Source organism: Oryx dammah, unplaced genomic scaffold, assembly GCF_014754425.2.
Source record: "Oryx dammah isolate SB20612 unplaced genomic scaffold, SCBI_Odam_1.1 HiC_scaffold_23, whole genome shotgun sequence".
Classification (NCBI taxonomy): domain Eukaryota; kingdom Metazoa; phylum Chordata; class Mammalia; order Artiodactyla; family Bovidae; genus Oryx; species Oryx dammah.
This window is the reverse complement of record NW_024070207.1, coordinates 97,199,724-97,222,140: the sequence shown is the minus strand read 5'-3', so window position 1 is coordinate 97,222,140 and position 22,417 is coordinate 97,199,724. Positions and strand designations below refer to the sequence as shown.

At 39.8% G+C, this 22,417-nt stretch overlaps 1 non-coding gene and 1 pseudogene across 1 annotated transcript; one reads left to right on the top strand and one right to left on the bottom strand.

Annotated features, from left to right (window-relative positions):
• Window positions 1-3,099: 3,099 nt before the first annotated feature.
• TRNAW-CCA lies at window positions 3,100-3,172 on the bottom strand. The gene has a single exon. It is a non-coding gene; the product is annotated as a tRNA-Trp (tRNA).
• Window positions 3,173-16,514: 13,342 nt separating this feature from the next.
• Window positions 16,515-17,065, top strand: LOC120881666 (annotated as a pseudogene).
• The last annotated feature ends 5,352 nt before the right edge of the window (window positions 17,066-22,417 follow it).

The window sequence follows — 22,417 nt, the reverse complement described above, 5'->3', positions numbered from 1 at the left end:
TAAATGTGCCTTCAACACTAGCTGAAATTCTGCTCCATGTATTTCCCTCATCAATACATTTTCCCATTTTCTAATGATTATCTTACTTCTGCAATCAGTTGCCCAAATCCCTGTTTCTATTCCTCCTTCTCAAAGCACTGCTTTGTACTTCATTGAGGAAAAAAAATATTTAGAAGAGAACCATCTTTTCCTCCCATTACCACATCTACCAGGCCACTGACATCTGTACCCATATTCTCCACCTTTTGAAACAAAGGATGAACTCTTTATTCTACTAAGGCAAAGCCTTTCGTTTGTGCATTGGATGTCAACATTTTGCCCAATTAAATATTTGTCCTGTATTTTTCTCCTTATTTTCCTATATTATTGTTCTGTCTTGAGGTGGGGATAATTCTTGTCATTAAAAAAACAAACAAACCAAAACCAAAAAGGCTCTTATAACTCCCATCATGTGAAATAACCAAACCAAATAAAAATTCTCCTGATGTATTTTTTCTTTCCAGTAACCACTCGATATTTTCTGCTCCACTTTGTAGAAAAATTACCAAAAAGAGTTGTTTATAAATCACTGTTTCCACGTCTTCATCTCCTAGGGTCCCTTGAATTCATTCCAATCAGAATTTTGTTCTAATTTCCTAGTGACATGTTCTTGTCAAGGTCGCCAATAAGGTGTCATGGCGAAATTTAGTATTTTCATCTTATTCAAGAGCATTGGGCCTAATAAGTAATTTATTCCTTTCTGGATCCCCTCCTTTTTTTATTCTTATAACATGACAATTCCTGTGTTCTGGTCCTTCTCCAGTCTGAGACTTAAATTTGAAATTCTCCTGTTTTTGACCTGGATATACCCAGAGGATCAGTCCTGGGACTAACTCTGCAGGTAATTCAATTGAATAGCGTGATTTTATCACACACACCCACACCCACACACACCCACACACACACACTCTCCCCAATTTTTATTGAACTCCAGATTGTAATATAGTCAGTTGCCCACATGATACCTCTACTAGCATATGTAATAGGAATTTAAAATAAAGCATTATCTTCCACATACAAGCAATATCATGAAATTTGTCTTTCTCTATGTGACTTACTTCACTTAGTATGATAATCTCTAGGTTCACTCATGTTGCTAAAAATGGCATTATTTCATTCTTTTTTATGGCTGAGTAATATTTCATCATTTGTGTATACATCTTTATCACTTTTATGTGGAATCTAAAAAAAATGATACAAATGAACTTATTTACAAAACAGAAATAGACTCACAGACATAGAAAGCAAATTTATGATTACCAAAGGGAAAAGATGGAGGGATTAAGAGTTAGGTATTAACAGATACACACTACTATATATAAAAAATAAACAACAAGGACCCACTGCATAGCATAGCAAACTATATTCAATATCTTTATAATAATCTATAATGGAAAAAATCTGAAAAAGAATATATTTATGTAGGTATAACCATATAAGGGCTCCCCTGATGGCTCAGTGGTAAAGAATCTGCCTGCAATGCAGGAGATGCTGGTTCGTTCCCTGGGCTGGGAAGATCCCCTGGAGGAGGAAATGACAACCCATTCCAGTATTCTTCCCTGGAGAATTCCATGGACAGAGAAGCCTGGTGGGCTATAGTTCATGGGGTCACAAGGAGTCGGACACAACTGAAGTGGCTGAGCACACATGCATGTAGGTGTAACAGAATCACGTTGGTGTACTCCTGAGACTAATACATTCTAAATCAACTACACGTCAATAAAAAGAAGGAGCATTATCATAAGAACTCTCATAATTTCCTACTTCTAAATTTGCTTATCTTGTCATGTTCCCCATTTTGGTAAACAGCATCATCACTCAAGAGTTGCCAGGCTAGCTTTGACTTCTCCAATTCTGTGCTGAAGTTTGCAATATCTTCACAATGTATTCCCAAAGGGAGAGCCTCTACTCTTATTACCATCTCTACTCTTAAACTACTCTTCTCTGAGCCATCATATCTTGCCACACAATAGCAAAAGCCTCTCACCTTACCTTCTGACTGCAGTTCTTTTCACACTGTAGATTATTTTCCACAGAGTAAACCAGAGTGATCTTTTAAACACCAAATTCAGGTCATATTCCTCTCCAACTACAATGCTCAGAGGTCTCCCATTACACTTGGGATAAAATCTCAAGTCTCCATTGAGAATGAGAAATACCCCATCTCAGAGCTTTTGAATTTGCTCTTCCGTCTGCAATGTTCTCTTCCTAGATGCACATATGGTTTATTTTATTCAGGTATAGTTCAAATGTCACCTCTTTGGAGAGTCCTCCTCAGATTACCATACTCCAATTATCACCATTGATCATTCTCTACCACCCCACCTTCCCCTGCTTTATCTTTAATTTCATAATATTTATCTCTATGAGATGGGTGTGTATATGTGTATATATATATATTTTGTTTTGTTTGTTTATTTCCTCTCTTCTCTAGGCTTAACACCCTGTGGAAATAAGGATACTTTTAATTAGCCTCTAAGTTCTCACTACACAGAAAATGCTGGATACAAAGTAGATCCTCAATAACTATTTGTTGAATGGATGAAAAGAGGAGAAGCTTTTTTAAATAATAGGATTTATTAAAAGTCTACAATATTTCCCTCACATTTTAATAATTAAACCCTGTTCTACCCTCATCTTTTTTTTTTAAACCAAAATGTGAAATGATCCCTATCCAAAGCGGTCTCTTCCTCCCCAAAAGGTCTCCTTCATTTTCCTTCTTTTTTTACTGACCAGAATTTATCACAGTTTCCAGCATCATAATACATGCCTTTCTCATTCTTTCCACTGCAATCACATGCAAAACAAAGGCTATTTGTCACTTCCTTTGTATTTAAGGTTAGTACTATATGCATCACTCAATGTGCTAATTATCTGCTTCATCCCATTGTATTTTAACACAAATCACCCCTTTTTAAACAAAGGAAAGGGAAAGTGAAGTCGATCAGTCATGTCCGACTCTTTGCAACCCCGTGGACTGTAGCCTACCAGGCTTCTCCGTCCATGGGATTCTCCAGGCAAGAATACTGGAGTGGGTTACCATTTCCTTCTCCAGGGGATCTTCCTGACCCAGGGATCGAACCTGGGTCTCCTGCATTGGAGGCAGACGCTTTAACCTCTGAGCCACCAGGGAAGCCACAGACACTCAAATGTTCAACTACATGACTAAATGAATTTCTCTGTGACATAAATAAATCAGGTAAACCAAACTGTAGTGTGAAATGACTCCATAGGCAGTAGTTAATTAGAAAAGCTAGGATGTGCAAGGGAGGTAAGAAAGGAGATCTAGGGCTTCCCTGATGGTTAAGAATCCGCCAACCAGTGTAGGGGACAAGGATTCCATTGATTGATCCCTGGTCTAGGAATTAAGACCTCACACGCTGCAGGGCAACTAAGCCCGCACACCACAACTACTGAGGCCCACATGCCTTAGAGTTCATGCTCAGCAATAAGAGAAGTCACCACAACAAGAAGCCAGTCACACCACAACTAGAGTGTAGCCCCTGTTTGCTGCAATCAGAGAAAGACTGCATACAGCAACAAGAGTCCCAGTGAAGACCAAGAGCAGCCAAAACTAAATAATTTTTTTAATTTAAAAAAAAAGAAAGGAAATTTCAGTCTTCCATTTAACCAAAATTGGAATCAATTGTCTAAAATTTCCTCAACTTTAAAAATGCATTAAGGAATATGCACATGTCACAGAAATAGCAACATATTTATAGTCAGAAGACACACTTAGAATACCTTCTTTTCCATATTTTCATTACGTGACCTTGTACTTCAAGAAGCATGTCTCCTTATCTATAAGATGGAGACCATATTATCAAACTCAGATTTTGCTAAAAATTAAAGGATCACTTTATATAAGTACCTAATACCACCAACATCACAGACAAGATACCCAGCATACATTTGTGAAAGAGAAGGGAGTAAGAAGTGTTTGAAAAGGGTACATAGGAAAGAAGCCAAGAGGAAAAAAAAAAAAAAACTTTTTGATGGTGTTTATCCAGGGTGATAGCATTCAACTAAAACCTCACTCAATTCTAGCTTTTGCTTAAGATGAAAATGTATTTTCAAAGTAAGAGTCACAAATAAGGCCACTTATCACTTACTGGTGAAAATAAGTTTCTTCAGTGAAATTGTATGGGTTTCTTCACTGCAGCAATTATCCACATTGGTATTAGTTGTCACACAGACATAAATAGACACAAACAGAATTTAGATTTCTTAACACCAGAGCAACTTCAAATCCACAGAAGCCTTTTTATAAGGAGAGGAAATTCAGGAGAGCTTGATTAGTTATAATTGTGTTAGTATAGCTACTTAAAAATTTGTGTTAGTATAGCTATTTAAAAATTTGTGTTAGTATAGCTACTTAAAAATTTTTCAAAATGCTCATTCACAATCTTTGTGGGTTTTTTTGTTGTTTTGGGGTTGACAATACAGAGAAACCCCAAAGAATTATTATCTCCATCTTATAACTGAGAAAACTTAAAAAAAAAAAAAAGTGAGTTATCTAAGGCCAAGTGGGAGGTCAAAGTCTTCTAATTGTATTATTTCCACACTGACACTCAGCAATATCATGGACAAGGAAATATTTACCTTGAAACCTTGGACCCCTCAACCACTGAAACTGGAGAAAGAACATACACAACACTGGAGTCTCAAATAAGGGAAACATAAAGATGTATTTTTATTTGCTGGAACCAGCTGTACCCTGCTCTTCCATCTTGCCTGTTAAAACAACCACAGCTTTGTCAGTTGTGTGGCAGGAGCAGGGAGAAATGAAATTCAGCTCTGGGAGGATGCAAAAATCATAAACCAAGTAGAACTGTATAGCATGGCCAGTGATATCTATGTCATGCTCTCCTGATCTCTTAACAATTAAACAGAAGATAAGGATACTATCCTCTTTGAGGTCTATCATTAGAGTAACTAAGGAATCTTCAGTGTGTAAAATAAAAATTATGCCTTTAAATAAGGAAACTATTTACAGCACTGTTCATAATAGTTCTAGCATACCTAACGAATCTTTGCATTGTGAGGAAGAAAATTGATAGCACATGGAAAGACTGTAAGATAAATGAAATAGCTACTTTTGTAGTTCAATAGCTTGAAATGAAGTGAAGAGGTGTTAGTTGCTCAGTCATGTCTGACTCTTTGTGACCCCATGGACTGTAGCCCATCAGGCTCCTCTGTCCATGGAATTCTCCAGGCAAGAATACTGGAGTGGGTAGCTATCCCCTTCTCCAGGGGATCGCCCTGACCTAGTGATTGAACCTGGGTTTCCTGCATAGCTTATATAATGGGAAATCTGCTCAGCCATCAAATGGGCTGTATGCTGGGCTCCAAAGCCAGGCAGATAGGTGCACTGGGTTCCACGATTTCTCAGAGTCACTGTTTGGGCTTCCTGGCTGGGCAAGCCTAGAGGCTGTGCTCTGGATGAGGCATCTGGATGGAGCTGTTGGCTTGTGACCCTGCCTAAGCAGGGATATAGGACACATTCCAATGGTTGGGCCAGATTTCTGGCTGGGCACCTCATGTGGGTAGAGCTGCTCTTGTGCTCCCTGACCAAATGAGATTACTGGCTCCACACCACAGGTGGGCAGAACTGCTCGCTGTGCTGATAGGGGTACCACTGCCATCAGGTACACAGTCCATCAAAATCTATGCACTGAATGCTGTAAACCCTGCCCCATCTCCCTTTTATTTCAAGCTAATCCCAGGGAGTCACTCCCTTTTCTCCCAATGTTCCCTGTGAGATGGAAAGAAGTGGATCTCAAGAGAAGTTTCCCAGAATGTTGTGGAACCTGGAAGTTCACACAGAAATCTCTTTTCCCTGCTGGAGAAATCTTTTGGTGTGGCTCTGTGCAGGCCTGCAGGAGGGGCTGTGTGGTCAGAGTGAAGTTGCTATGTGGTCCAGAGGAGAGTGCTTCAGCCTCACCTCTGGGTTCTGGGATTTTTTCCCCGTCTCCCTCCCCGCAAAGGCCTTCTTGTCTGAGGATAGTTGCTAGCTGGTCTTTCTTTAATGGAAAGTAAAACCAGGAGCCTCTGATTCTGTCATCTTGCCGATTTCACATCTACTCCCACCCACCCCCTCATCAGACTTTCCTTATAGCATCTGCGGAAAGTAACTAAGTTCTAAAAATCATTCAAATCTTCTACACATGCATTCTTTCCTAAATCAGTTCAGTTGCTCAGTCATGTCCGACTCTTTGTGACCCCATGAATCGCAGCACACCAGGCCTCTCTGTCCATCACCATCGCCTAGAGTTCACTCAAACTCATGTCCATCGAGTTGGTGATGCCAGTCAGCCATCTCATCCTCTGTCATCCCTTTCTCCTCCTGCCCCCAATCCCTCCCAGCATCAGAGTCTTTTCCAATGAGTCAACTCTTCACATGAGGTGGCCAAAGTACTGGAGTTTCAGCTTTAGCATCATTTCTTCCAAAGAAATCCCAGGGCTGATCTCCTTCAGAATGGACTGGATAAAAAACATATTCAGCTTTATGAGCTACCATGCTTTTCATAACACAGTACAGAATACCAGTGTTTAATGGTCTGTATTCAATAGACTAAATACATATACTCTTGAAATAATTTAAAATAATATCTACTACATGACTACCACACTAAAATAAATTTAAAGAACATGATTAAAATAAGATCTACTACTCTCTGCATTATTAAGCCCCAAGTAGAGAAAGATCCTTGGAAGGAAAGTTATGACCAACCTAGAGAGCATATTCAAAAGCAGAGACATTACTTTGCCAACAAAGGTCCATCTAGTCAAGGCTATCGTTTTTCCAGTGGTCATGTATGGATGTGAGAGTTGGACTGTGAAGAAAGCTGAGCACTGAAGAACTGATGCTTTTGAAGTGTGGGGTTGGAGAAGACTCTTGAGAGTCCCTTGGACTGCAAGGAGATCCAACCAGTCCATCCTAAAGGAGATCAGTCCTGGGTGTTCTTTGGAAGGACTGATGCTAAAGCTGAAACTCCAGTACTTTGGCCATCTTATGCGAAGAGTTGACTCATTGGAAAAGACTCTGATGCTGGGAGGGATTAGGGGCAGGAGGAGAAGGGGATGACAGAGGATGAGATGGCTGGATGGCATCACCAACTCGATGGACAAGAGTTTGGGTGAACTCTGGGAGTTGGTGATGGACAGGGAGGCCTGGCGTGCTGCAATTCATGGGGTCACAGAGTTGGAAACAACTGAGTGACTAAACTGAACTGAACTGAGAGAAAGCTCTGCAATAGAAATAAATAGACATGATCTAATGTCCCTGACCTTAGGAACTTTACAATTTCCTTAGAGTGCAAAGACAGATACACTTGAAATTAAATAGTAACTCAGGAAAATAATATTAGAAATGTCAAAAGCCTATATAAATCTATATTTTTTATAAGCTACGTTTTGAAGATTAAGTCCTTTCTCATACTAATCTTTGGGATTTATTGATTCCAAAAGCTATTCATATATTTTGTAACTGCATTATCTGCTAACCTTTCTAGCAAAAACAGCATAAAATAGATTTTAGTGACTAGCTAAAAAAGAGAAAGAACAAAATATGAGGGAAGAGAAAAAGCATTATATTTTTGGGATTTTAATAGGAGAGCCTAAAATTTAAAAATTAAGGTGAACTTTTTATATACTGAGTAGACTACTTTCTCAGGGTCAGTCTAGTTCCTAAAATAAAAGCTACTGTGTATTGACTGTAATCAATCAACTGTGTAATAGTAGCATAATCATAAATGCATCATCTAATCCTCTTAACATCTCATATCATTAGTACCATTTTTCTGATGAGTAAATCACTATAGGCAAGTTCAGACAGCTTGGAATGCATAGAGTCAGGCTTTCAGCTGATGACTGTTTGACATGAAACCCCACATCTTTCACTGCCTCCTAAGAAGGGAGTAAAGAAAGGATACTGCACTCATTCTATACCTATGTACCTTAAATAATGCAGCAGTATCCTGAGAATACAGAACATGCGTGTGTACTAAGTCATTCATTAGTGTTCAACTCTTTGCCACCCCCATGGACTGTAGCCCACCAGGCTCCTCTGTCCATGGGATTCTCCAGGCAAGAATACTGGAGTGGGTTGCCATTTCCTACTCCAGGGCATCTTCCCGATCAGGGATTGAACCCACGTCTCTTACATATCCTGCATTGGCAGGCAAGTTCTTGACCACTAGTGCTACCTGGGAAGCTAATATAGAACATGAATCATCTAAATTCTCCAGATTGAAGTGTACATTACATAGAAATTATTGAGAGATTAAATTTTAAAAGTTTATATTTTAGTAGCTAGCAAAAAATTTCCTGAATCACATTGTTGCAGGAAGGGGACCCCTTCCAGGGCCCAAAACCGGGCTCTTGTCTAACACTCAGAAATGAATTGTCCGAGGAGACACATGTACTGACAAAGCAAGAGACTTTATTGGAAGAAGGCACCCAGGCAGAGAACAGCAGGGTAAGGGAACCGAGGAGAAGTGCTCTGCCATGTGGCTCGCAGTCTTCGGTTTTATGGTGATGGGGTTAGTTTCTGGGTTGTCTTTAGTCAATCATTCTGAGTCAGAGTCCTTCCTGGTGGTGCATGCCTTGTTCAGCCAAGATGGATGCCAGCGAGAAGGATTCTGGGAGGTGGTCGGACATGTGCTATCTCCTTTTGACCTTTCCTGAACTCTTCTGCTTGTTGGGGCTTATTAGTTCCCTGTTCCTTACCAGGACCTCCTGTTGTAAAATGACTCATGCAAATAGTTACTATGGTGCCTGGCCAGGGTGGGCAGTTTCAGTCAGTGTGCTTCCCCTAACAACATCATATTAATGAATATGAAAAATGAAGAATAACTCATAACCTCAGTTTTCAACTAATGTTGACTCAATCCATGATATTTAGTACAACGTGTATTTTTTAAAAGCAATAAGGACTTTCCTAGTGATCCAGTGTTTGGGAATCCTCCTACCAATGTAAGGGACATGGGTTTGATCTCTGGTTTGGGGAGATTCCACATGCCATGGGGCAATTAAGCCCCTGTGCCACAACTACTAAGCCTGCACTCTAGGGCCTGTGTGTCACAACTCCTGAGCCCATGTGCCCTAGAGCCTGTGCTCTGCAATAAGAGAGGCCATTGCAATGAGAAGTCTGCACACTGCGATTAGAGAGTGGCCCTGGATCACTGCAACTACAAAAGCCCACTTGCAGCAATGAAGACCCAGGACAGCCAAAAATGAATAAAGTAAAAAATTACAAATTCACATAATGCACACCCACACAGTCGGCCAAGATGCATGTTCCCACTAAGGTCTACTTTACCTGGCTAATATATATCCATACCACAATCCACAGTAAGGTCTAAATTTTAGCGAAAGTAACTCTTAGCAATCAAAGGCTAATATTCACATACAAATCATACAAATGCATGTATTCCATACACACAGAGACACACTGTGGTTTTCTCACACGTTATTCAGACTATCACAAAATGTGAATTGAAATGTCATATTTTTGCAAAAAGAGTTATAATATTCTATTATTACCTTCTTTCTCTTATTTGACTCAAAAGCAGTCCTTTGCAAGAATACAGTCTGAGGGATGCTCCACATCATCTAGCTATGAAATAGTTTTATAAACACAAGTGTCCCGGAGAGACGGGCTTGCCAGGTGGCCCAGTGGTAAAGAATCCACTTGTCAATGCAGGAGATGCGGGTTTGATCCCTGGGTCGGGAAGATCCCCTGGAGGAGAAAACGGTAACCCACCCTGGTTTTCTTTCCTGGAAAATTCCATGGACAGAGGAGCCTGGTGGGCTTACAGTCCATGGGTCACAAAGAGTTGGACACAACTTAGCAACTGAGCATGTACAAACATGCCACATAGACATTTACTCCAATAACCTGTTTTGATTCAAAACACAATCTAACCAAACATGTTTAATAGCCTGGCTAGGAAAATCAGTACCACAGTTTATAGAACAGTCTCTCTGGAAAGAAAAGGAGGTAGACTTGGTTCTGCATAAAAATCTTGTTAATCCTATTTACATTTCCCCTTCCTACATTTGTAACAACTGAATAAACAAATTATACTTTTTATTTTGTAGCTGCAATCTCTGTAGACAAACTGATTAAAATACTTACATTGATGTGATCAATCCATGTAGCAATCAATAAAGATCCAGAAATTGATTCGTAACATTTAAGGAATTCTGCACCTTGATTCACTTGTATGCTATTGTCTTTTTTTCTAAAAATTAGGGATTGTTGGTGCAAAAATCAAAAAAGAATTAAGGGGAAAGGGCCACAAAGAGAAGACTGCAGTTTTCTATTGCACCATTGAGGAATACATGTTATTAAGGAACAAACTGATGATTTAGGGAGGAATAAAAGCATGTATAATTGAAAGAGAACTCATGAAAGAGGGAAGCAATTGGAACCAACATTTCCCGTTATTGTCACTTTTTTTTTGTCCATGACAGTTAAGATCTGAGGAATATTAAGCAATGTTTCCATAGCTGCATGTAGAAGAAAATAATATTCCTGCCACCAGAACCTGCTCTAGTACTTCTTCCTCATTGTACTCCAGGCCACAGACTCTACCACACAGACACACAAAGGGAAGTGTGTTATCCCTGAAGACTCTTGTCAGTAGTTCTCTTCTCAGTTCCCAGTTCCAACAGCCTCTTCCCTTTCTAAAAGGCTGCCTTTGGCCTCACCCCTTCCCAAATTCACCAGTTACTTCACAACACATCTGAAATTCCTGTCCTGTATAGGAATGCTAGGCTTTGTCTTGGTGTTCAGCTTCTCTTCCAAGAGATATGTATACACACACAAATTGTTAGGTTTACAGTTCTAACAGCATATTTTAAAGCTACAGAGCTTTACATCTATCTATATGCTTGTGCATATTAAAGTAAAATTATAAGAATAATTTGTCACAATTGGGTCTGTTTGATTGGTTTTCCTTTTGTACACCTGTGGCCGATTCATGTAAATGTATGGCAAAACCACAATATTGTAATTAGCCTCCAATTAAAATAAATAAATTTAAAAAAGAAACAGTTTAAATACAAATTTAATACCAATCCCATTGTTTTTTAATTTGGACAGATGAAACTAAAACTTTAAAGGGCCAGTCTTTAAATCATGTTTCTGAGCCCCTACTTTATGAAATCTAGCATCCAACAAGTTAAATGCAATCTTTGTTCTAATCCTCATGGTCCAGCCAAACTTTCCAAATTACCAAGAGAGGAATCCAATTCACAGTGTCACAGTGTCACTCTCTATTATGTACAAGTTATGTGCTTTAACGTATTATATACTCTGTAATCCACAATTTCTTTATCTGTAAAATATGGGTAATAATAGTGAAAACTCAGAAAGTAACTGTAATAACAGAAGGTAGAGTGAACAGCCCAGTGACAGACAGTATTGATTTTAGATTGATACATCACTTTTTGTATGTGTGTGTTAGTTGCTTAGTCGTGTCTGACTCTTAGTGACCCCATGGACTGCACCCTACCAGGCTCCTCTGTCCATGGGGTTCTCTGGGCAAGAATGCTGGAGTGGGCTGCCATTTCCCTCTCCAGGGGATCTTCCCGACCCAGGAATCGAACCCAGGTCTCCTATGTCTCCTGCAAATCCTGCATCGGCAGGCAGATCCTTTATTACCGAGCCCCCTGGGAAGCCCCATTTAGTAACAAGACTGTACTGTATATTTGAAAGCTACTTAGAGAGCATATCTTAAAAATTCTTATCGCTAGAGAAAAAATTCTGAAACTATCTGAGATGTGGTGATTAACATTAAGCAAATTTATTGTGGTAATCATTTTGCAGTCTATATCAAATCGTACATCTTGGACTAATACAATATGGTATGACAATTGTATCTCAAAAAAAAAAAAAACCACCTTGAAAAAGATAGGAGACCTGGTATGCTGCAGTCCATGGAGTCGCAAAGAGTCAGACATGACTTAGCTACTGAACAACAAGTTGAAAAAAACATTTGCCTGAAAGTAACTTGAATTGGTAGACTCAGTAAAGCAGACTGCCCTCCTTAGTGTGACTTAGCCTTAACTAATCAGTTGAAGACCTCAAAAGAACAAAAAGGCTGACTCTCCTTTAAGTAAGAGGGAACTCCTCCTGTCTCACTGCCTTCAACCTAGGACATCAGTATTTTCTTGCCTTCAAACTTAAACTGACACATCAGCTCCTCTTGGTTCTCGCCCTATCCAGGCTTTCCTGTACCTTCAGCTGACTGTCAATCTCAGGTCTTGCCAGCCTCCATAATGCGGTGGTTTATTAGTTAAGTTGTGTCCAACGCTTGCAACCCCATGAACCATAGCCTACCAGGCTCCTCTGTCCATGGGATTCTCTAGGCAAGAATACTGGAGTGGGTCGCCATTTCCTTCTTTAGGAGATCTTCCCAACCCAGGAATTGAACCCAGGTCTCCTGAATTGCAGGCAGATTCTTTACCAACTGAGCTTTAAGGGAAGCCCTGCTTTGATATTTGCATGAGCCAATGCTTAAAATCAATCAATCCTATTGGTTCTGTTTCTCTAGAGAACACTGAATAATACATATACTGACCACTGACATTTCATTTTATGGTCCTGTAATTGTTGCAGGGAGGAAGCCAATTCTGACCCCATGTTGGAAACTGTTTATTTGACTTGCTTTTCCATTGCTCTTGTTATTATAATCATACTCAATGGCTTACCTGGAGGACACTGCCCCTCTGCTTGACAGTAAACTAAAGTGCCTTTGTTCAGCTCCTGGAGAGATAGTTTGTTCCTGCCCATCTGTGAATAGAAGAGATTAACACATCCCTTCCAAAGGCTGGCCATTCCCTTGAAGATGTTTTGCAAGACTGAAGACTCTTTCACTTTACTTCCCTAATGCCTCTCTCTCTTTCTCTATTTTGCCTTTTTAATTTAGTTCCTCATTGCTTCCTTCTCTCTTATCTATAAAAGAACCTGGCATCCAGACCCCAATACAATGATTATTTTGAGGCACTAACCTGCCATCTTCTCTGTCTGCCAGCTCTCCGATTGAACTCCTTTTCTTTGCCTCAACACCCCATTTCTCAGATTCACTGGCCTGTCATGTGGTGAGCAGAGTGATACTGGACTCTGTAACATAATCATTTTTTTAATACATTCTGCTCTGAAGTTTTCTCATTTTGTGTTTGTACTTAGTTTTATATTCTTCATTAATGAAAAACTGAATGAAATGGTTTATACACACACACACACACACACACACACACATTTTCTTTCTGGAAATTTGAGTCCCAGTCCATGCTTCTTTGTTGATTATTCCTTAGAAACGTTAAGTTTTAGGGTTCCCTTAGTTATAATATATATTTTACTATTACCTACTTACTTAGGATTAATGATAAGGTATAAAATATCTGAGAAACACCATTATCACCCTTTAGGACAAATATATCCATTCAAGAGTATTATTAATATTTTATGGAGTAAAATTGTAGGGATACTAAATATTCAATAAATATTCGCTGAATGAATGAAAGATAATTTTTTATGGTGGATTTTTTTTTCGACTTTCACTTCATTTATTCATAACAAGCAACAATAAGAACAGATGTCCTTCAATGAATGAATGGTCAAACAAAAGGCAGTACATCCACACCATGAAACACTACCCAGGAACGAACAAGAGCAAACTATAGACACATACCCTGGTTGAATCTCCAAGGAATTATGAATGGAAAATCCAATCCTAAAAGGTTGCATATTATGCCACTTATGCGACATTCTTGAAACGACAAAATTATAGGAATGGAGAATAGGTTAGTGGTTGGCAGCAGTTTTAAGGAAAGAGCGAGAGTGAGATAAAAGGATAAAAGAGTGATGAGATATCCTTGTCGTGGTGATGGAAATGCCCTGTGCCTTCACTGGATGGATGCCCATGTCCTGGTGGTGATGATGTCCCAGAGTTTTGCAAGATGTTACCATTGGGAGAAACTGGCTAAAGGGTACAATAGAACCTCTCTGTGTGAGATTGTGAGATCTTACAACTGCATCTGAATTGATAATTACCCCAAAATGAAAAGTTTAAATGCATTTGTAAAAAAAAAAAAAAAGACAAATCACAGATTAGGAGAGGTTATTTGAAATACAAAACAATATTCTTAAAGGATATTTTCATTAGATATATAATTGGGAGTTGACATCCTTTTTTCTTCAGCATTTTTTTTAAATTTTTACTTTATTTTACTTTACCATACTGTATTGGTTTTGCCATACATTGACATGAATCCACCACGGGTGTATACAAGCTCCCAATCCTGAATCCCCCTCCCACCTCCCACCCCATATCATCTCTGTGGATCATCCCCATGCACCAGCCCCAAGCATCCTGTATCCTGTATTGAACATAGACTGGCACTTCGTTTCTTACATGATAGTATACATGTTTCAAAGCCATTCTCCCAAATCATCCCACCCTCTCCCTCTCCCTCGGAGTCCAAAAGTCCGTTCTATACATTTGTGTCTCTTTTGCTGTCTTGCATAAAGGGTCATCATTACTATCCTTCTAAATTCCGTATATATGTGTCAGTAGACTGTATTGGTGTTTTTCTTTCTGGCTTACTTCACTCTGTATAATAGGCTCCAGTTTCATCCATCTCATTAGAAATGATTCAAATGTATTCTTTTTAATGGCTGAGTAATACTCCATTGTGTATATGTACCACAGCTTGCTTATCCATTCATCTGCTGATGGACATCTAGGTTGTTTCCATGTCCTGGCTATTATAAACAGTGCTGTGATGAACACTGGGGTACATGTGTCTCTTTCAATTCTGGTTTCCTTGGTGTGTATGCCCAGCAGTGGGATTGCTGGGTCATAAGGCAGTTCTATTTGCAATTTTTTTAAGGAATCTCCACACTGTTCTCCATAGTGGCTGTACTAGTTTGCATTCCCACCAACAGTATAAGAAGGTTCCCTTTTCTCCACATCCTCTCCAGGATTTATTGCTTGTAGACTTTTGGATCACAGCCATTCTGACTGGTGTGAAATGGTACCTCATTGTGGTCTTGATTTGCATTTCTCTGATAATGAGTGATGTTGAGCATCTTTTCATGTGTTTGTTAGCCATCCGTATGTCTTCTTCTGAGAAATGCCTATTTAGTTCTTTGGCCCATTTTTTGATTGGGTCGTTTATTTTGCTGGAGTTGAGCTGCATAAGTTGCTTGTATATTTTTGAGATTAGTTGTTTGTCAGTTGCTTCATTTGCTATTGTTTTCTCCCATTCAGAAGGCTGTCTTTTCACCTTGCTTATAGTTTCCTTTGTTGTGCAGAAGCTTTTAATTTTAATTAGATCCCATTTGTTTATTTTTGCTTTTATTTCCAGTATTCTGGGAGGTGGATCATAGAGGATCCTGCTGTGATTTATGTCGGAGAGTGTTTTGCCTATGTTCTCCTCTACGAGTTTTATAGTTTCTGGTCTTACATTTAGATCAAAAGGTAATTTGAGATCAATGGTATTTCCTACCACTGTGGCTCATTCCAAACAACATAACCGAGGGGTTAAAAAACGCCTGCTGAGTGGCAGCGAAAGGACTAATGAGGCTGGAAGGGATGAATATATCCACGTTAAGTGCTTTCTTTAAGAATGCATCTAAGTCTTTTGTTTTCTGACAGAGAAAAGAGAAGTTTGCACTTATCCAAGAGTAAGGAAATTGGTAAGTCAGGTGAAAGGGCTGGGTTCCTAGGACTGTGCTGAAAGATCAGGAGATGAGAGAGAACAAAGGGAGCAAACATGAAGTTCAAAAAGAGTGAAAGCTGCAGAGGTGCAAAGATTCACTAAGACTCTGGAGGTGGCACTCCGCTGTCAGACAAGTATGAACTTGACCAGAAACAGAAAAGTGGAGATCACTGGGGTTAATGAGGTCCAGGAACCCCATGAAGAACCTATCAGGAGTGTCGTTAGTATGGGTGTTGAAGTCACTGAGAAGAGCTGCTGCCTTCAAAAAGAGCTCTGTAATAGTAAATATAACCATGATACCAAAGAGCACTGTTTAATGAAACAGTCACATTAGAGCCCTATTCAAATAAGTTGTGCAAAGAAATCACGTACATGATTAACACAAAACGGATGCACTAATATTCATGAATAATGCTTTAAAATATTATATCATCCACAAGCTCATCACAGTTGCCCTGTATCACACAGGTTTTGGAGGAACCCGGGACGCCGCGCTCATGCTCCGCCCACTGACACACACCACCTTCCCACCCACCCCCATTATGGAACCAGAACCTCCTCTCACCTCTCCCAAGCCTGGTAAGGGACTTGACTTCCAGTCCCTTGCAGAGCTGCTGATCTGACCTGAGACGCCTGCTCCTGGCCACCCTCATTGTCCACCCTGGGAACTCTGAGCCTGGTGGAAATGGCCCCGCAGCTTCACATCCACCTTCTCGCCCACTGCACCCGTGTCTCCTGCCATGCTGCCCGCGCAGCCCTCGCAGGTGCACCAGAACTACCGCCCCGAGTGTGAGGCTGCGCTCAACAGCCTCGCTGCCCTGGAGTTCCACGCCTCCTTCCAGTGCTTGGCTGTGGCCTTCTATCTCGACCATGATGACGTGGGCTTGAAGCATTTCTCCCGCTTCTTCCTGCTCCGCTCCCACGAGCACAGCAAGACAGCCCAGAGCCTGATGTTCCTGCAGATCCAGCGTGGGGGCCGCATCTGCTTCATCAACATCAGAAAGCCTGAGACCCAACAGTGGGAGAGTGCGCTCCAGGCCATGCAAGACACCCAGCACCTGGAGAAGAGCGTCAACCAGAGCCTGCTCAACCTGCACCAGCTGGCCACTGACAGCAGTGGCCCACCTGTGCCACTTCCTGGGGACCGGCTACCTGGACCAGCAGGTCAAGTTCATCAAGGATCTGGGGGACCATGTCAGCAACCTGAGCAACGTGGGGTCCCTGGAAGGTGGCCTGGCAGAGTACGTCTTTTGACAAGCTCACCCTGAGTGACAGCGATGAGGAGGACTGAGCCTGGACTGGACTTTCCCCCGAGTCCTGGGTAACTGCCCAAGGTCACCCTGCCTGCCATGCAGACCACAGTATTGCCCTCGCAGAAAAAGTTCACCTAAGTTTTTTCCTTCCAGTTTTTCCAGTTCTTCACATAAAGTTATTGGTTCTCAAAATTGAAAGAGACACGTGTACCCCAATGTTCATCACAGCACTGTTTATAATAGCCAGGACATGGAAGCAACCTGAATGTCCATCAGCAGATGAATGGATAAGAAAGCTGTGGTACATATACACAATGGAGTATTACTCAGCCATTAAAAAGAATGCATTTGAATCAGTTCTAATGAGGTGGATGAAACTGGAGCCTATTATACAGAGTGAAGTGAGCCAGAAAGAAAAACACCAATACAGTATACTAATGCATATATATGGAATTTAGAAAGATGGTAACGATAACCCCGTATGTGAGACAGCGAAAGAGACACAGATGTATAGAACAGTCTTGTGGACTCTGTGGGAGAGGGCGAGGGTGGGATGATTTGGGAGAATGGCATTGAAATATGTATAATATCATATATGAAATGAATTGCCAGTCCAGGTTGAATACATGATACAGGATGCTCGGGGCTGGTGCACTGGGATGACCCAGAGGGAGGGTATGGGGAGGGAGGTGGGAGGGGGGTTCAGGATGGGGAACACATGTACACCTGTGGCGGATTCATGTTGATGTATTGCAAAACCAATAAAATATTGTAATTAGCCTCCAATTAAAATAAATACATTTATATTAAAAAAAAATCTTAGTTCAGTTCAGTTCAGGCACTCAGTCGTGCCCGACTCTTTGTGACCCCATGAATGTTGAGCTTTAGGCCAACTTTTTTGCTCTCTTTCACTTTCATCAAGAGGCTTTTTAGCTCCTCTTCACTTTCTGCCATAAGGGTGGTGTCATCTGCATATCTGAGGTTATTGATATTTCTCCTGGCAACCTTGATTCCAGCTTGTGTTTCTTCCAGTCCAGCATTTCTCATGATGTGCTCTCCGTATAAGTTAAATAAGCAGGGTGACAATATACAGCCTTGACCTACTCCTTTTATTTGGAACCAGTCTGTTGTTCCATGTCCAGTTCTAACTGTTGCTTCCTGACCTGCATACAGATTTCTCAAGAGGCAGGTCAGGTGGTCTGGTATTCCCATCTCTTTCAGAATTTTCCACAGTTTATTGTGATCCACACAGTCAAAGGCTTTGGCATCTTAATTCCTAAGTAAAAACAAACAAACAAAAAAGTTATTGGTTCTTCAAATAAAGTTATTAGTTGATGCATCAATAAATGTCTGTTTGATTTGTATGTGCAAATCTCTCACTTTTTAAACCTTAAAACAGATATCCAGGAGTTTCTCCAGCTATCTAGGCCCTGTCCACGTGCAGCTCAGGATCTCCACCAGAGAGAGAAGGTGTTCCATGGGACCATGGAAAACACAAACTCATTCTTCCACTAGTAAACAGTGTCCGGTGGGGGGTGGTCTGGGGCCCTGGTGAGTGTGAGTGCCTGTGCAGAGATAAAGCATAAGGTACATATACACAATGGAATATTACTCAGCCATTAAAAAGAATACATTTGAATCAGTTCTAGTGAGGTGGATGAAACTGGAGCCTATTATACAGAGTGAAGTAGCCAGAGAGAAAAACACCAATACAGTATACTAACACATATATATGGAATTTAGAAAGATGGTAATGATAACCCTATATACAAGACAGCAAAAGAGACACAGATGTATAGAACAGTCTTTTGGACGTTGAAGGAAAGGGTGGGATGATCTGAGAGAATAGCACTGAAACATGTATATTATCATACATGAAACAGATCGCCAGTCCAGGTTCGAGGAATGAGATAGGATGCTCAGGGCTGGTGCACTGGGATGACCCAGAGGGATGGGATGGGGGGGTTCAGGATGGGGAACATATGTAAACCCATGGCTGATTCATATCAATGTATGGCAAAAACCACAACAATATTGTAATTAGCCTCCATTTAAAATAAAATAAAATAAAATGTATAATTAAAAAAAAGTGACCTGAAAATTATAATTGGGGTTAATCTGGAGAAAGAATGAAGGGGATGGGGTTGGGCAAGGGTTGAAATGAATGGGGTTTTCACTTTATTTGAAATGTTAGTGCTTAATTCTGGGTAGCAAGAAGAGAGGTCCAGAAGCCAGCTTGGCAAAATCCCTCTTTGACAAGCTCAAAGTGAAGAGAAGCTCTGGTGAATCGAGGCTAGAATCATCTGGCTTTAGAAGGGAATAAACTGCCTATTTTCTGCTCTGTTGCCATCTCATTTCCTTGAGCTATGTAATCCATATTACATAGGTGATTTTATTTAGGCGATATTCCTGTAGGATGAATGGCATTATCCCTGTTTTATTTTTATTTTTTTAATGATAGGTTTATAAGTGGTGTTTGTATGTTTCTTTCAGGTGTTCAGACCTTGAGTCCAAGTTCTCTGTTGTTCCCAGCTCTGAATGACATATTTCACACTTGGTGCTCAGAGGTCTCTTACTCCTCAGCTGCCTCTCTCTACTTTTAGGTGAAAATTGGACTTCCTAAAAGAGTTATCTGTATTTTTTTTTTCTTCCCTGGAAGAGTGAATTTCTTTCTGTTAAGTTTAGAAGTTGTAATACATCCATAAGATTCAGAAATCAGAGTATATAAAAAGATTTATTGTGAATTATTCATTCTGTCACTGTTCTCAGGCTCTCAGTTGTCTCTAGCCAATGGGTGTTTCTATGGAGAGACAGGTCCTTAGGGTTTCTTACTTTGATAGTGATCCTGAAATCACCCAATTCAATGACTTTTATATATTTACAGAGCTGTACAACCATCATCACAACTAATTTTAGAATATTTTATCACACCCCAAATACCTCATGCCATTTACAGTCACTCTGTAATACCACCCCCAGACCCTGGCAAACAATGATCTATTTTTGGTCTCTGCACATCTGCCGTTTTAAGGCATTTACTATAAATGGAAACATAACAATATGCATTCTTTTCTGTCTGCTTTCTTTCATTAGGCATAATGTTTTTGAGGTTTATCTGTCTTATATATTGGTACTTCATTCTTTCTTATTGCTGAATAATATTCTACTCCATGGATATACTACTTCTGTTCATTCACCAGTTGGAAGACACTTGAGTTTTTACTTATAGGCTTTAGTGAATATTGCTGCTGCAAACATTCACATACAAATTTAAAGGAATGTTTTAACTTCTCCTGGCAAGATATTTTAGGATTGATATTGCAATGGCATATGGTGAACATATATGTAACTTCATAAGAAACTGCCAATCTAAATAAAAACAAAAGTAAACAAGTGGGACCTAGTTAAACTTAAAAGCTTTTGCATAGCAAAGGAAACTATCAGTTCAGTTCAGTCGCTCAGTCATGTCCGATTCTTTGCAACCCCATGAATCACAGCACGCCAGGCCTCCCTGTCCATCACCAACTCCCAGAGTTCACTCAGACTCACATCCATTGAGTCAGTGATGCCATCCAGCCATCTCATCCCTCTGTCGTCCCCTTCTCCTCCTGCCCCCAATCCCTCCCAGCATCAGAGTCTTTTCCAATGAGTCAACTCTTCACATGAGGTGGCCAAAGTACTGGAGTTTCAGCTTCAGCATCATTACCCCCAAAGAAATCCCAGGGCTGATCTCCTTCAGAATGGACTGGTAAACAAGGTGAAAAGACAACCCTAAGAATGGGAGAAAATAATAGCAAATGAAACAACTGACAAAGGATTAACTTCCATAATATACAAGCAGCTCATACAACTCAATATCAGAAAAACAAACAACACAATCAAAATTGGGAAAAATACCTAAACAGACATTTCTCCAAAGAAGACATACAGATAAAACACATGAAAAGATGCTTAATATAGCTCATTATTACAGAAATGCAAATCAAAACTACAAAGAGATATCACCTCACACTGGTCAGAATGGCCATCATCAAAAAGTCTACAAACAATAAATGCTGGAGAGGGTGTGGAGAAAAGGGATCCCTCTTACACTGTTGGTGGGAATGTAAATTGATAAAGCCACAATGGAAGACCATATGGGGTTTCCTTAAAAACCTAGGAATAACACCACCATATGATACAGCAATCCCACTCTTAGGCATATACCCTGAGGAAACCAAAATTGAAAAAGACACATATAACCCAATGTTCATTGTAGCACTATTTACAATAGCTAGGACATGAAAGCAACCTAGATGTCCATCAACAGATAAATGGATAAAGATGTTGTGGTACATATATACAATAGAATATTATTCAGCCATAAAAAGGAACACATTTGAGTCAGTTCTAATGAGGTGGATGAACCTAGAGCCTATTATACTGAGTGAAATAAGTTAAGAAAGAGAAAGAAAACATATTGTATATTGATACATATATATGGAGTCAAGAAAGATGGTATTGATAAATTTATTTGCAAGGCAGTAATGGAGAAACATATAGAGAACAGACTGATGGACACGGGGAGAGGGGAGGAGAGGATGAGGTGTATGAAGAGAGTCACATGGAAACTTATATTACCATATGTAAAATAGATAGGCAACGGGAATTTGCTGTATGTCTCAGGGAACTGAGACAGGGGCCTGTATCAACCTAGAGGGTGGGATGGGGAGGGAGGTTCCAGAGGGAGGGGACATAGGCATACCTATTGCTGATTCATGTTGAGATTTGACAGAAACAAACAAAATTCTGTAAAGCAATTATCCTTCAATTGAAAAATAAATTAATTAAAAAAAAAGAAACTGCCAATCTGTTTCCCAAAATGTCCACATAATCTCTCATTTCCATCAGCAATGTGTGAGGATCCAATTTCTGTAATGTTTTGGAAATACACAAAACTGCCTATTTACTTTAAATCACAGCCATTCTACTAGGTGTTAAGTAGTACCTTATTGTGATTTTTAAAAAATTTCTCTAATTACTAATAGAATTGAGTATATCTTTATTTATTTATAGATACTATTAATAACTAGAACCCATATGAAGAAATGAAGAATATTGTTAAAAGTAGCTACATAAATAAATATAAAAGCCACTATTATTGTATATTTCACTTAGAACTCCTTGTATCCTCTAGGATATTTAAAAAGTCATAAAAGTTTGTCATAAATGTATACTAATGGGAACACAATATATATATAATTTGTTACAGCAACATAAAGGAGGGAATATGAAACTGTAGTAGCATATTTTGTGCACTATTGAAGCTAATTTACTACTAATTTAAAATACATTGCTCTACATTGAAGATATTAATTGCAATCTGCAAGGTAATCATTTAAAAAGTAAAT